General features: G+C 34.6%; 1 protein-coding gene and 1 long non-coding RNA gene across 2 annotated transcripts in view; one reads left to right on the forward strand and one right to left on the reverse strand.

The window, feature by feature from the left end:
- Nucleotides 1-13,931, reverse strand: part of NetB (Netrin-B) — an 88,667-nt gene that overhangs the window by 8,696 nt on the left and 66,040 nt on the right. The window lies entirely within an intron of this gene.
- LOC149267948 (uncharacterized) lies at nt 6,715-7,893 on the forward strand. Its single transcript, XR_016271258.1, has 2 exons — nt 6,715-7,017; nt 7,093-7,893. It is a non-coding gene; the product is annotated as an uncharacterized LOC149267948 (long non-coding RNA).

Raw genomic sequence — 13,931 nt, forward strand, 5'->3', positions numbered from 1 at the left:
GGTCGAACGGGGCAGCAGAAGGAGGAGCAGGCACAGGAACCGGGACCTGACTCTGGCGAGTTATGCGACCGTTTGCAAAACAACAAATTATGGCCCAAACAGGCCTCGGCCCAAAGCGGCTGGCCATCATCTCATCTCTCTATCCCTCGCGCCCTGCCTCTCTTACTCTCTCCATAAACTGGCTACAAAATGTCTACATTTTTATTTCATTTTCACATTTTCGTTAGTTTTCAGAAGGCGGCAGCAGCACAGACTCGAAATATCGAAGCTACACGTATACAATTCCAATAGAGATGCCGCGATGCATGAGGGGAGGGGGGCATACACTCCATATAGACGCATATTCATATGCAGCTGAAGTGATCGCCGACCAAACAAGCGCCACGGCCTTAAATAGACGGGGCCAGCAACTCAATTTATGCACAATCAGGGCGAAGCAGATGTCAAAACAAAGATTTCCCTAGTTCTAGTTGAAATGAAGAAATAGCTTAAGAACTTTATGGCAGAGACTGTAAGATTGCATAGATAATATGCTACACGTGTGCGGTACTTTAATAAACATAGAAAAAGTCTTAGAGTGTGGCCTATTGACAGAGAAAGGCATATTTCTAATGTACAGTGAGGAACTAAATTATTCGCACAGCCAGCTAAAGTGCTACACTTCAAATATTAATTATAGTTGTATATATATTGATTATAGTAGCATTTTTCCAAAATATTTTTAAATATTTTTAGGTTTTTTTTTTTTTTTTTTTTTTTTTTTTTTTGGTGTGCCATTAACTTTTCAATTAATTAATTTTTGGTTATTTAATTTTTCAAAAATATAACAATTTTGTTATGTTTAATTATGTTATATTTGTAATTTTTTAATTAATTAATTTTTGGCTATTTAATTTTGTTTTTATGCTTTTAAAATTTTAATTAATTAATTTTTGGCTATTTAATTTTTCAAAAATGTAACAATTTTATTTACGTTTAATTATGTTATGTTTTTAAAATTTTAGTTAATTAATTTTTGATTATTTAATTTTTCAAAAATATAACAATTTTTTATGTTTAATTATGTTATATTTGTAATTTTTTAATTAATTAATTTTTGGCTATTTAATTTTGTTTTTATGTTTTTAAAATTTTAATTAATTAATTTTTGATTATTTAATTTTTCAAAAAAGTAACAATTTTTGTATGTTTAATTATGTTATATTTGTAATTTTTTTATTAATAAATTTTTGGCTATTTAATTTTTCAAAAATGTAACAATTTTATTTACGTTTAATTATGTTATGTTTTTAAAATTTTAGTTAATTAATTTTTGATTATTTAATTTTTCAAAAATATAACAATTTTTTATGTTTAATTATGTTATATTTGTAATTTTTTAATTAATTAATTTTTGACTATTTAATTTTTCAAAAATGTAACAAGTTTTGTTATGTTTAATTATGTTATGTTTTTAAAATTTTAATTAATTAATTTTTGGTTATTTAATTTTTCAAAAATGTAACAATTTTTTATGTTTAATTATGTTATATTTGTAATTTTTTAATTAATTAATTTTTGGCTATTTAATTTTTCAAAAATGTAACAAGTTTTGTTATGTATAACTATGTTATGTTTTTAAAATTTTAATTAATTAATTTTTGGTTATTTAATTTTTCAAAAAGCTAACCCGTTTTGTTATGTTTAATTAAATGAATGACCTATTATTTTCTATTCTATTTAATTAATTTTTTGTTGTGTTGTTTTGTTTGTTTGTTGCTATAAAATTTGAAATGCCAATAATTTAGTTCGTCACTCTATATATATTAGCTATATTTCAGCGCTTTTGTAAGCTAGTCGAACGCATCGGATTAGAAGTTATCCGTATGATATATGTATGTGTTTATACGTTATGGCTCTGCCCTTTTCTGCCTGTGTCATACATTAGCACATCATCACGATGCCCATCTGACATCGAAAACTTAACAAACCCCTGTGAACTAGCTTGGAGTGACCGACTAGCAGACACTCTAAGTTCCGCAGTACCCGACGAAGATGATCGTTGAATTTCTTCTTATGAAGCCGATCTAGGTTACATACATACATATGCATATTCTTCATAGATCCTGCTCATTATTTAATCTTGCCAACAATTCGATTCAAAATTTTCCATCTCTTGTTATACCATAAATCCTGCAGTTATTGTATGCATGAAGGGCTTGTCCGGCTGATCAGAAATAAAGTTTTTGTAGCTTATATACAGGCATTGAAAAGTGCCTGAGCCTCATGGAGAGTAATTCATGCAAATACTTGGGAGCTTAGCTAAACAACAAAAAAGAAAAGATAAATAAATAAATCAAATCAAATGAAAAAAATAGTACATTTAAACAAAAATAATTTCATTTTATTTTATTTATTTATTTATTTCATTATTTTTTATGTGGCGGAGGCTGACCTCATGAAGTATGTATTTCTGAATCATATACATATGTACATACATGTACATATATAAATTTTTAAACTATAGATACACCATAATATATGTACATATATATTCTCATTAAATCCCATTATAAAATATAATACATATATAATAATCTATCTTTAATTAAAGAAACTCATTTAAGACAAGTTTTTCTGCGAGTTGAAGGGCATTCAGAAGTCGTACATTGCACTCTCTCTCTCTCTCTCTCCTTTTCTATATATATATATATATTTTTTAGCTAAGCGAGGGCGTTTTATCGTATGGGCGCGCCAGCAACATAATTTTCACTCTTTTCATTTTACACTTACGCCATAATTCGCAGCAACACCTACGCACACACACACATACACACACACACATGCACACATGCACACATGCACACAATAAATTTGGCTCTCCCTTTCGAACGGTTTCAAACCGCCTTTGCCAGCGCCAACTTCGATTTTCGCTATCACAAAACAGCAAATTCGCTTTGCTTGGCATAAAATGTGATGGTGTGTGTGTGTGTGTGTGTATAAGTTTGTGTTGGACCCGGACGCATCCTGGCATTCAGCGCCCATTCCAGCTACAGATTTGTGCTTAGACATTTTTCGCCAGCTCGTCCAGCTTCCGGCTCGTGGCCCAGCCCCTGCTGCGGCTGTCATCAGCTTTGCCTTTGGCCCTTCATCTAAGACGCTGTCTGTCTGGCTGCCTGTCCGTCCACTCGTCCGTCTTGCTGTCTTTTATTATTATTATTTTTATGTACTCGCATTTTTATTTGCGTGGTTTGTGTATTTTACAATTTGATGTGATTTGAATTTTCAATGATGCCCCAAGTTCGGGGCGATTGAGAGATTGCGAGAAGCCAAATCAAGAGAATTTCGTAAGCCAAAAATGGGAAAAGAATCAACTGATGCGTAAAGCGCGTCGTCATTCCGGACCCGAAAAAAAAAAAAAAAATTGAAAATGAAAAAAGAAAACAACAACAAAAATGAATAGTAGATGACGATGACAACGTTGTTGCCAGGGGCGTGGCATACAGACCCAACATCGATATGTCGTTTGGCCAATGATTTCGAATGTGTTGCCACGCATAATTTTATTTATTTTTCAATTTGGCTGCCACCTCGCCCACGCCCCCCGCATCTACCTCTGCCTCCTGCCTCCTGCCTCTGTCTCTGCCGTCTGTGTCCTTAAGCACTTAGCTTGCTTATGAGCTAAGTCTGTTATGATAGCACATTGCTCCTGTTCCCGCCTCTGTCTCTGCCTCTACCTCTGCCACAGCTATAGGCACACACGCACTACCATGTGCTGACAATTTGCTGTCGAAGTCGCGCAGCGTGCCCCTGCTAGCAGCACACTGCGTGCCTCTGCCTTTGGTTCTGCCCCTGCCGCTGCCTCTGCCTCTGCCTCTGCCTGCATTTTTGCGCTGGCCGATTCAATTTTTGGCTTGCCAAAATATTTGTCGCTCGACTGGCATCCAAATTTCCTTCCCCTTTTTTTTTTTCTTAAATATACATATATATATTTAGCTTCGAGTGCAACTGTCGCCATAGAGAGACTACAGTAAACACTCCATATAAAATACATTGTATGCTCAATTGAAACATGAACAGTGGTTTCATTCCATAGCATTCAATTCATTCATATAGAAAAAAATAATAATAAAAATAATATGAAAATGTAAAACCTCAAAATTTAAAATATGGAATGAATATTATAACCCACAAAAAAAAAAAAAAATAATAAAAAATAAAAATAAAAAATATATATATATACATATATATATGTATATATATAATAATAATAATAATAAAATAAAAAAATATACATATATGTATATATATATGAAATCAATAATATATACACATATTTTGTATATTTTTAAAATTTTTTTTTTATTATTATTATTTTTTATTTTGTGTTTTCATCTATGTTCCATCTTTGCAAATATTTTAGTTTAACGTTTTCATATTATTTTTATTATTTTTTTATTTTTTCGTATATGGGAATTTATCCAGAAAAGTTTACTTTTATAGCGCGGGGGTTCCTTAATGAAATATATCTTTAAGAAAATATTAATCAACATTTAATGAAGGCAATAGAATGAAATATGTACATATGTATTTTAATTAATCATATTTTAGTTTTACATTTTGATTTTAATTTTTTTCATTTTCTTTTCGCTCTTTTATTTTAGTTTTTATTGTTTTTATAGTTTTTTAATTTTAATTTAATTATATTTTTTTATTATTCAAAATTTATTTTAATTTCTTCCTCATTTTAGCACATTTAACCCCGATTGTTTTTTTGTACATTCCCCTTTCCCATTTCCTCACAACTTTTATTGCATTTCAGCCATGGCTAGGTTGCTTATAGCCAGGCCTTAGTGCCGTTTTGACAACTTTGATTTGGCAACATTAATTTCATTCAATGAACTCTTCCCCATGGCGAGCTGCTCGTCCCATGTCTCTCATGCCATGATAGGCATGCTCGAGTGGGCGTAGTTGGAGAAGTTGTGTTTGTGTTTGCAGTTCATATATAATTTAAGTGTTGTTGCTGTTGTTGTTGTTGTTGTTGTTGTTGTTGGCAATCGCAATTGACACCCCCACAAAATGTGTTGACGACTTTTGACGCCAACACGCGAATTTGGCAAACAAATTACCCAAAATGCATCGAGCCAAATTGCTGGCAAATCGATGCCAAATCGGAACTAAACCAAGTTGAGGCCGTAGTCAGAGTTGTTGCAGTTGTTGCTGTTGTTTTTGCTGTTGCTGTTGGAGCTGGTATTGCGTACATCTATATGGCACAGCGTCAGCTGCATAGATAGTCGTCCATGTATTTGGGCGTTGATAATTGAATTGAAAAGTTTTTCGCCGCACTTTTGGCATGCCAATTGATGGGGCAGCGACAAGAAGAAGAAGCAGAAGTAGCAGAAGGGGAGAGGGGGAAAAAGAAGTGTATACAGTTAAGGCGGCATAATTTGCGGATTGTGCAACAGACAGACACAGAGCGTGTGGGAGCGGGGCAGGGGGCGAAACTGGTAAATGGAAACTGGAAATTGGAAAAGCGCAAGCAAATTAATGGCCAAAAGGCTGCACAGCGCACAGAGAGAGGGAAAAAAAAACTGTTTAAGCCAGAATGCTAAGCAAACCATAATAATAAAAGAGATAAATCAGCCTTAAGTTCTCAAGTTGCTCAAGTATCCAATGCATTGCAGATACACGATTTGCCCGTACACTGGCCGAGCAGAAATGTAATACAGTGGCTGCCGCATGTATACGTACTGACAATGGCCACACCGAATGCAGCCAGCCGATTGTTTTCAGTGTAAGGGCATTTAAGGCGTCGTGTCGTTTAGTTTTGAACATGCCTCGTTTTATTATAGCCTCATACATTAGCATTGCCTCTTGTGGCAATGTCACTTTGCCTGCAACTGCAACGGCAACGACGACGGCGGCAACGGCAACGACGACGGCAACGGCAACGACGACGGCAACGGCGACGGCGACTTACAGCGCATTTTCATAAGACATAAATTCTGCGATTTAGCTAAATGCGCTCTACGGACTTTGCCTGGGTAATTTGTGGCATGCCAACCACACAGCGGGTGCAAGGAAAGGAGTAAAGACACGCAGAGAGAGAGAGAGAGAGAGAGAGAGAGAGCGAGTGAGAAAAAAAATAAAACTGCATTGGCATTAAATTACACTCGCACATGAAGGCGAGACAGCGTTTTGGAAGCGGCCCCAGACAAGGCGACGCGACAAGAGCTCATATTGCGCTATGTGCATAGCGAGAGAGAGAGGGAGAGAGGGAGAGGTAGAGAGGGAGACGTAGAGTCAGAGTGAGTGAAAGAGAGGGCGTGCGCCTGGTTATGCGCTTTTAATGGAACATTTTGTACGCAAATTGCATTAATTTTACGTCTAAGTTGGCCCAAAAAAAAGAAAGAGAGAGAGGGAGAAAAAAGTAAGTAAGAGAAGCAGAAGCAGTAGTGGAGCTGGCGGGAGGAGGCAGCTCTAGAGCTCTCTGCTGAATAGAGAATAAATTGCAATGTCTATGTCATACGGCCAATGGCGTTGTCACTGATGATTGAACGATTTATGAGCCGCAGCAACTGCAACTGCAACTGCGCTGCAACCGCAACTGCAATTGCAATTGCAACAGCAAGGGGCAGGCGAATCACCTCAGCTTCAACCAGTTTTCGATCAATGGCCAGGGCAATGCAATTAAAAGCAGATGCCCAGCCTAGGCCAGCCAACGAAAAGTGAAAATCCAGCCACCAACGCACTATGGGCAAAAATACCGATAGTGCGGCATAAACCTAATTTTTTTTTTATCTCGAATCCGCAATTTTTTTTTTTTATCTCATTAAGGATATTCCAATAGACATAAAAACAATTTTTATAAAATTTTGGGGAGTTCCCCTAATGTTTTAAGCTTCGTCAAAGTCAGCTGATTCAGGGTTGCATGGTGAATGGCAAAAAGTGCGCCAAATTATTCTCAGCTGTCGACGTAAAAAAACTATTGCAATTAAAATTTACAAACCAATTTAACTATGGAAAATCTTCTTAAAGGTATGCTTAACAGAATGTATTAAAAGATTTTGTGCTACTTGTGATTTATTGTGTAATCGTCCAATGTGTTGCTAGTTGTATTTTCAGCCGTAACCTTAAAAATATTTGTGTGTTTCGTGGAAGATAACTTATAATGTTAGAGTTTGTTGTTCAATGTTTAAGTAGCAAGGTATTCAGTAAACATTCCTTAATTAAATGCTATAAAGGGTTTTTGCTCCTTTTTGCTCCATTTGGCGAAATATCGTATGTTGCAGATACATACGAGATTAGCAATTCAATGTTGCTAGAAGTTTGGAGCAGCAACAATAGGCAAGAAAGCGCTGTCAGAAACTACATTTTGGAAAATTTAAACAGCGAATATATATCTGAAGTGCAACTTGACATTATTAAAGAGAAAGTCCATAATTTGACGTCGTATATGAAATATAATTTGAAAAAATGTAATCGAAATATGAATCGATTTAAACAAAAACATTCTCTTTGGCTAGCTTCTAGTGCTAAGTTTAAAATACACCGTCATGACAACAATATTAATATGGGAGGTCGGAAGAGCTTAAACTATAATGAAGCGGGATCCCGATTAAGGAGGAAATTAGCTTCTGAGCTTGCCGAAGAGAGCAAAAACGCAACACCCCTTTTGGTACATGCTGCTTTGATTTCATCAAAAAAATCAAAAGAAACCGAAAAAACTTATCTGTTACAAAAAGCTATGAGCAATGAGAATGTGTGGGAAGCAGAAAATAAGCAATCATCCATTGCAGTAGTACCTATAACTGCTGAGGCGGCATTAGCATTTTTAATGGAAAATGGGTTGTCCAAACAACAATATATTGTAATAAAATGAACCTCTATTATCTTTGAGTTGTGGACAGCGAATGCTCTCCGTATTTTATTCAAATAAAGTCTTAGCCTAAAGTACATAAAGTTTACATAAAGAATTCTGTCGCTTATAGCAGCGGCAGAATGGGAGTATATAACATGCTGTATGTGTGTGTATATATGTTTGTATGCATATGCAGAAGGCATATACATTTAGCGTATAAGCTGCGGCGTGGACAAGAGCGTAACAATGCTTACGTTGCAGATCCCACGCTGCAGGCCAGTCTATACATAAGTGACCGATCATATTACGGCGCTTATGTATAGCTGTTATAATATAAGTAAAGCAACAAAGTGTTGCTATGTTGTGAGCATGATACTCTTACTTATATTTTAGGCATATGTCAACTTCATATATTGTATACACTACAATACTGTGAGCATATGCTTATATGACATACAACATACTACACCTCCCCTTTTTAAAAAAAATAACGTAATATAATGTAGTTATTTAAAATAAAAATTATTATTAGTTTTTTTTTTTGTTATGATGTATTCTTATGACAAAATATTTTAGGTGTTTACAAAAAATTTTTTTTTTCAATTAATTAATTTTTGTTTCATAAATGTTTTTATTTTTTTTTTGTGTATTATATGATATTTAGGGGGGAAAAAAAAATTTTCTCTTTTTTTTTTGTAATTTTTGTATTTTATACGTTAGTATTTCTATATATATATATATTGTGTTTAATTTGATCAATTGATTATTTTCGGATTTTGTTTTTTTTGTTTTTAGTATATCAATATATAGGTTTGAAATAATCAAACAACCACTAATTTGGTTGGATTTTTTTTGAAAAATGAAAGAAAAACACTGCTTTTTTAAATCTTTTTTAGTCTATCCCTATGAACTTTCTGTGTTTTATTCTTACTATCTGTGTTTTTTATAACTATATTATTATTATTTTCTATACTAGTGACCTCAAATGGTCCTATATAAGCAGGCTCTAGCTTATGACCTGTTTCGTTTTTTAAATAGACCTTGTCTCCTATTTCTATTTTAAAATCTAATACTTTCTTATCATTTTCTTCTTTTTGTTTAATTTTATTGTTTTCTAAAAGTATTCGCGCTCTCTTATACGCGTGTTCTAGTCTAAACTTAACTTCTTTAGAATAATCTTCTATATTATATATAGGTTCTATGCTATTTACGCTATTAAATTGAATTGGTAGATTGTTCTGTCTACCAAATACTAATTCATATGGACAATAATTGTGAGTTACTGATGGTGTTGTGTTAAAACAATACACGAAATACTGTAACCATATGTCCCAATCAGTTTTATCTACTGATATATATGAACGAATGTACTCATTGAATGTCCTATGACTTCTTTCAACGGTACCTAATGTCTGATGATGGTGTGCTGTAGACGTTATGTTGTCTATTTTTAAATATTTGCACAGATCAGTTATAATAGAATTTTTGTATTCTGTTCCCATGTCCGTAATGAACGTCTTCATTGGACCGTACTTCAGAATAAAATCTTCAAATATAGCTTTGGCAACAGTTTTTGCGCTTTTGTTCGGAATTGGAATGGCTACTAAATATTTTGTTAAATCGCATATTAGCGTAACTGCGTATTCATTGCCATTTTCCGATCGTGGTAGTGGACCAATTGTGTCTACTATCACTCTGTCGAAAGCATATTGTGGTGTTTCAGTTATGATCATTGGTGATCTTGTATGTATTGTCGTTTTTGACATCAGGCATTTTGGACATTTCTTAATGTACTCTTTGATATGACGTGTCATATTTTTCCAATAATAATGTCTCTTTACTTTGGCCAAAGTTTTTGTAATGCCTGTATGACCTCCTTGTATTGGATCATCATGTAATGTAGACAAAATTGCTTCTTTTTCTTTTTCATTATTTATTATGGTCACCGGCTGGAGTAGCGCTACTCTTAAATTCTTTAATATATTATTGCCCATATTTTTAAAAGACTCTATTGAAATTGATTCAAAGATCTTTTCGCTCGGTGCCATTTTTAGTTTGCTGATTTTATATACCCCGGCTTGTCGTTCAAGCCTTTGGAAAAACTGACCTAAGTCGAGGATTCCATTGGAGTATAAATCGCTAACTGTAATTCTTGCTATAACTTTTTTTCCATGTTTCAATAAACATGTAGAATCTGTTAGTCGCAAGGTCACTACTTTTCGTACCTCGTCATTTGTGATGACTTCGTATACGTTGGGCTTAGAAGCTTGTTTTAGACTTTGCCTTGGCAATAGTCTCTCTTTATTATCTGCGCAGATATTGTTTTGTCTACTTTGTTGCCTGGTAGTGACTTTCAGGACTTTTTTGTTCATATCAATTAAATCGGATATTTTTATCCTAGATAAAGCGTCTGCTACAAAATTGTCTTTTCCTCTCAGATACTCTACCGTGAAATCGTATTCTTCTAACTCGAGTCGCATGCGTGTTAATTTTGAGCTTGGGTTTACCATAGAAAATAGGTATGTTAAAGGCCTGTGATCCGTTCTAACTGTGAAGTGTTTGCCATAAATATATGGTCGGAAATGTGTTATTGCCCAATGTATTGCTGCTAGTTCTTGTTCTGTAGTACTCTTATTGCTTTCACCTTTAGTGAATGTTCTTGATGCATATGCAACTGGGAGCTGGTGTCCATTATAGTTTTGAGTTAAAACTGCACCACATGCTTGTTTGCTTGCATCTGTGATTATGCAAAATTCTTTGCTAAAATCAGGGTACTGTAGTAGATTTGGTTGAACAAGTTTATTTTTTAGATATTGGAATGCTTTTTCACACTCTGTTGTCCATTCAAATGGGATATTCTTTTTACATAATCTTGTTATGTGCCGTGAATGTTCGGCGAAGTTTTGTATAAAACGTCTATAGTAATTGCAAAATGCAATGAATCTTCTAGCGCTGTCTGCGTCCGTAGGGACAGGATAATTATTAATGACATCAAATTTGCTGTCATCTGGTAAGATTCCTCTATCTGTGCATCTATGACCTAAGAATGTCACCTCGTGCATGAAAAATGAGCATTTTTCTGGATGTAGTTTCAGATTATGTTTTCTGCAAACATTGAAAACATCTGTCAAATTTTTAATCATATGTTGTTCAGAACAACCAATGACGATTAAATCATCCATGTAAAGGAAAGCTTGAGTGGCCTCTAGACCTGAGAATGCTATTGTCATCATTCTCTGAAAAGAATTAGGCGCTATCTTTAGACCAAATGGTAATCGCGTAAAGCGATACGAACCATTGTTTGTCGAAAAGGACGTTATATCTCTTGAGTTTTCCTCAAGTTCAATTTGATGGAAGCCTGACATTAAATCGAGGCATGAAAAATATTTTGCTCGACCCAGTTGATCAAGAATATCGTCAATTCTGGGGAGTGGAAACTTATCGGACAACAATTTTTTATTTATTTGGCGATAGTCAACTACTAATCGCCATTTTTTTTCTTCTGTGCCCGGAAGGGCTTTTTTGGGAACTAATAAAAGTGGGCTATTATAGGATGAAACAGACGGTTCAACAATATTCTGCTCAATTAACTTTCCAACTTGGCGTTGGATTTCCTCTATTTGGCTATGCGGACATCGATAATTTTTCACGTATACTGGCTCATCGTCTTTAAGTCTCAATTTTTGTTTATAAAAGTTGTTTATTGTGATTGGTTCGGTTTCAAGTCCGAAAACATCACTATATTGGGTGCATAGTTTCTCAAGTCTTTCTTTAAATAAGGGTGGAAAATTCTTTTTTAATTTGTTAAGTACGGACTCTGTTCTATTATCTTTGGAATTTTGAACTACATTGTAGTTCGAAAGTGATTCAAATTTCAATTTATCTATGTTTACTATTTGATATGTTCTGGTTGTATTTAAGATTCGGACAAACGCATTCTGGGCTGTTGTAATTGTATTTGCAACATAGACACCCGGTTTAATTTCCTGATTGGGAATTAAAATATTTTCTTCGGACGAAGATAATTTAATTTTGCGTATCACCTGGGATCTGGCTGGTAGAAGGGTTGAGTTAGTACCAGACTTAAATGTTATTGGAACATAAATGGGATACGTTAAGTTTTGCGGTCTAATTATAAACCAATCATCTGAGCTATTATAATCTAATTTGCAATTAAATCTTTTAATGAAGTCTAGTCCTATTATTCCATCGCATGGGATTGCGAAGTCTGATCGAAGTATGTGAAATTTGTATGGAATAATAAATTTGCCTGTTTGTAGTTCAATTGAGGCTAGTCCCTTGGAATTTATTATTCCTTCACCTATGCCTCGAATGTCTATGATTTTATTGGTTTGGATGTCATGAAAAACATCCGAATTTTCTTTAATAATTGAGATATCTGCACCTGTGTCAATCAAAAATGTTATGTTTTTATTTGTTGCAACATTTTTAAATGACACGAAGTTATTGAGACTTAAATTGACGGTAAAAATTCTTTTAGTTAATTTTGAGTATCTGGAGGCGTTTGGGAGTTTCCCGGAGCTTCCTTGACAATTCTTATGTTATTGTTGTGGCCTCTTGTCGAGTTGCCACGGCCTCTTGAGTTGCCTCTATATCGGCTCTGTCCTCTACTGTATGTGTTGTTAGTTTGGTAACCATTATTGTGGTTATTACCTCGACTGTGGTAATTCCCACGGTTACCCCTATTGTTTTGTCTGTGGTAATACAGGACAGCATTTGACTGACCTGTTGCCTCAGTACAACTGTTGACAAATTTGCATACGGCTTCGTTCATGTCATTAAACGTTCCCGCCTGCATGATAAGTTTTACCTTATCTATAGAGCAGTTTTGGGTCATGGCCTTTACAGCTAAAGTTGTACTATATTTGTTTGCTAGTTCATATGTTAAACCATCGCTTATATACGCACCTTCGAGAGCTTTTGCCAAAGTTGCCACCTCTTGAGTGTATTGATTGGCTGTCTTGCTTCTTTGCTGCAGGTTAAGGATTTTTGCAGATAATACCTCTACAGATTCTCCTTTAACTGACTTTGATAAGCTAGCAATAATGGCGGGAATTGTCTGCTCATTGCTTATCAAATTACGTGCGTTACCCTTCAGTTTAGTTTTATTAGGTTTATGGCAACTGCTTCGTGGCTGCCCTTTAGGGAATCTATAAGTTCCAAAGTATCCACGAAACTACGTAGATTTTCAGCTTTTCCATCGAACTCTGGCATGAGTGATGAAGCTAACTTTAAGAAATCTACGACAGTTTGGGCCATTGTGTCTTGTTGTATTTTTATATCAATTTCAGACACATGGAAAGTAGCGGGCGTATTAAGAATATTCGGCACGAATATATCTATTTTGTGCCTTTCTGAGATGTATAGAAGGTTTTCTCTCAGCCTTTTAAGTACATCATTTACTTGAGTGTTGTGCAATTGCGTAAGTCTTGGTGCGTTATTATAAACTATCTGACGAACGTTGTTGTAGATTTCAACCAAATTTTGCACATGTTTTATTTTTGTTTGAATTGTTATCGAGGCGCTCTTATTGAGGCACTTAAACGATTTGTCAAACTCTACACGTTGTTGTTTGATGTTGGTCACAATTTCTGACCATTCCATCAATTATAGTTCGTATTTTTTTTCTGTTTATGACTGCATCTTATCGATGCAATCGTACAAGTAGTATCGTAGCCGAACCAAGTATTGGATGTTCCTCAACTATGGTTCTAACCATTACATAAGGTAATGTGCTAAGTGCTTTGCCTTTTTCTATTTGAGTTAGGCCAAATAGCGGGCTTGCGATACTTCCAAATGTATCTATATATTTATTTTCGAAATCAGATACTGGAATGAATTCGAAATGCCGTTGTAATATTGTCAACGAGTTTACTCTAAAATTCGGTTCTTTGTTATAAATTTCTTGTATTTTTCCGATCATTTTAGAACATTTCGAAGTACGAACTATTTTAGTTGGCGAATTCTGCAATATGTCAGATAATATTCGGATTTTAAACTTTATCTAAATCGTTTGCACGACTTAGATACCGTTTTTTTAGTGTACGCTTGTACAATAGATACGCTTTCA

Source organism: Drosophila arizonae, chromosome X (assembly GCF_054131065.1).
Source record: "Drosophila arizonae isolate 15081-1271.41 chromosome X, UAZ_ARI_1.0, whole genome shotgun sequence".
In the NCBI taxonomy this organism is placed as follows: Eukaryota; Metazoa; Arthropoda; class Insecta; order Diptera; family Drosophilidae; genus Drosophila; species Drosophila arizonae.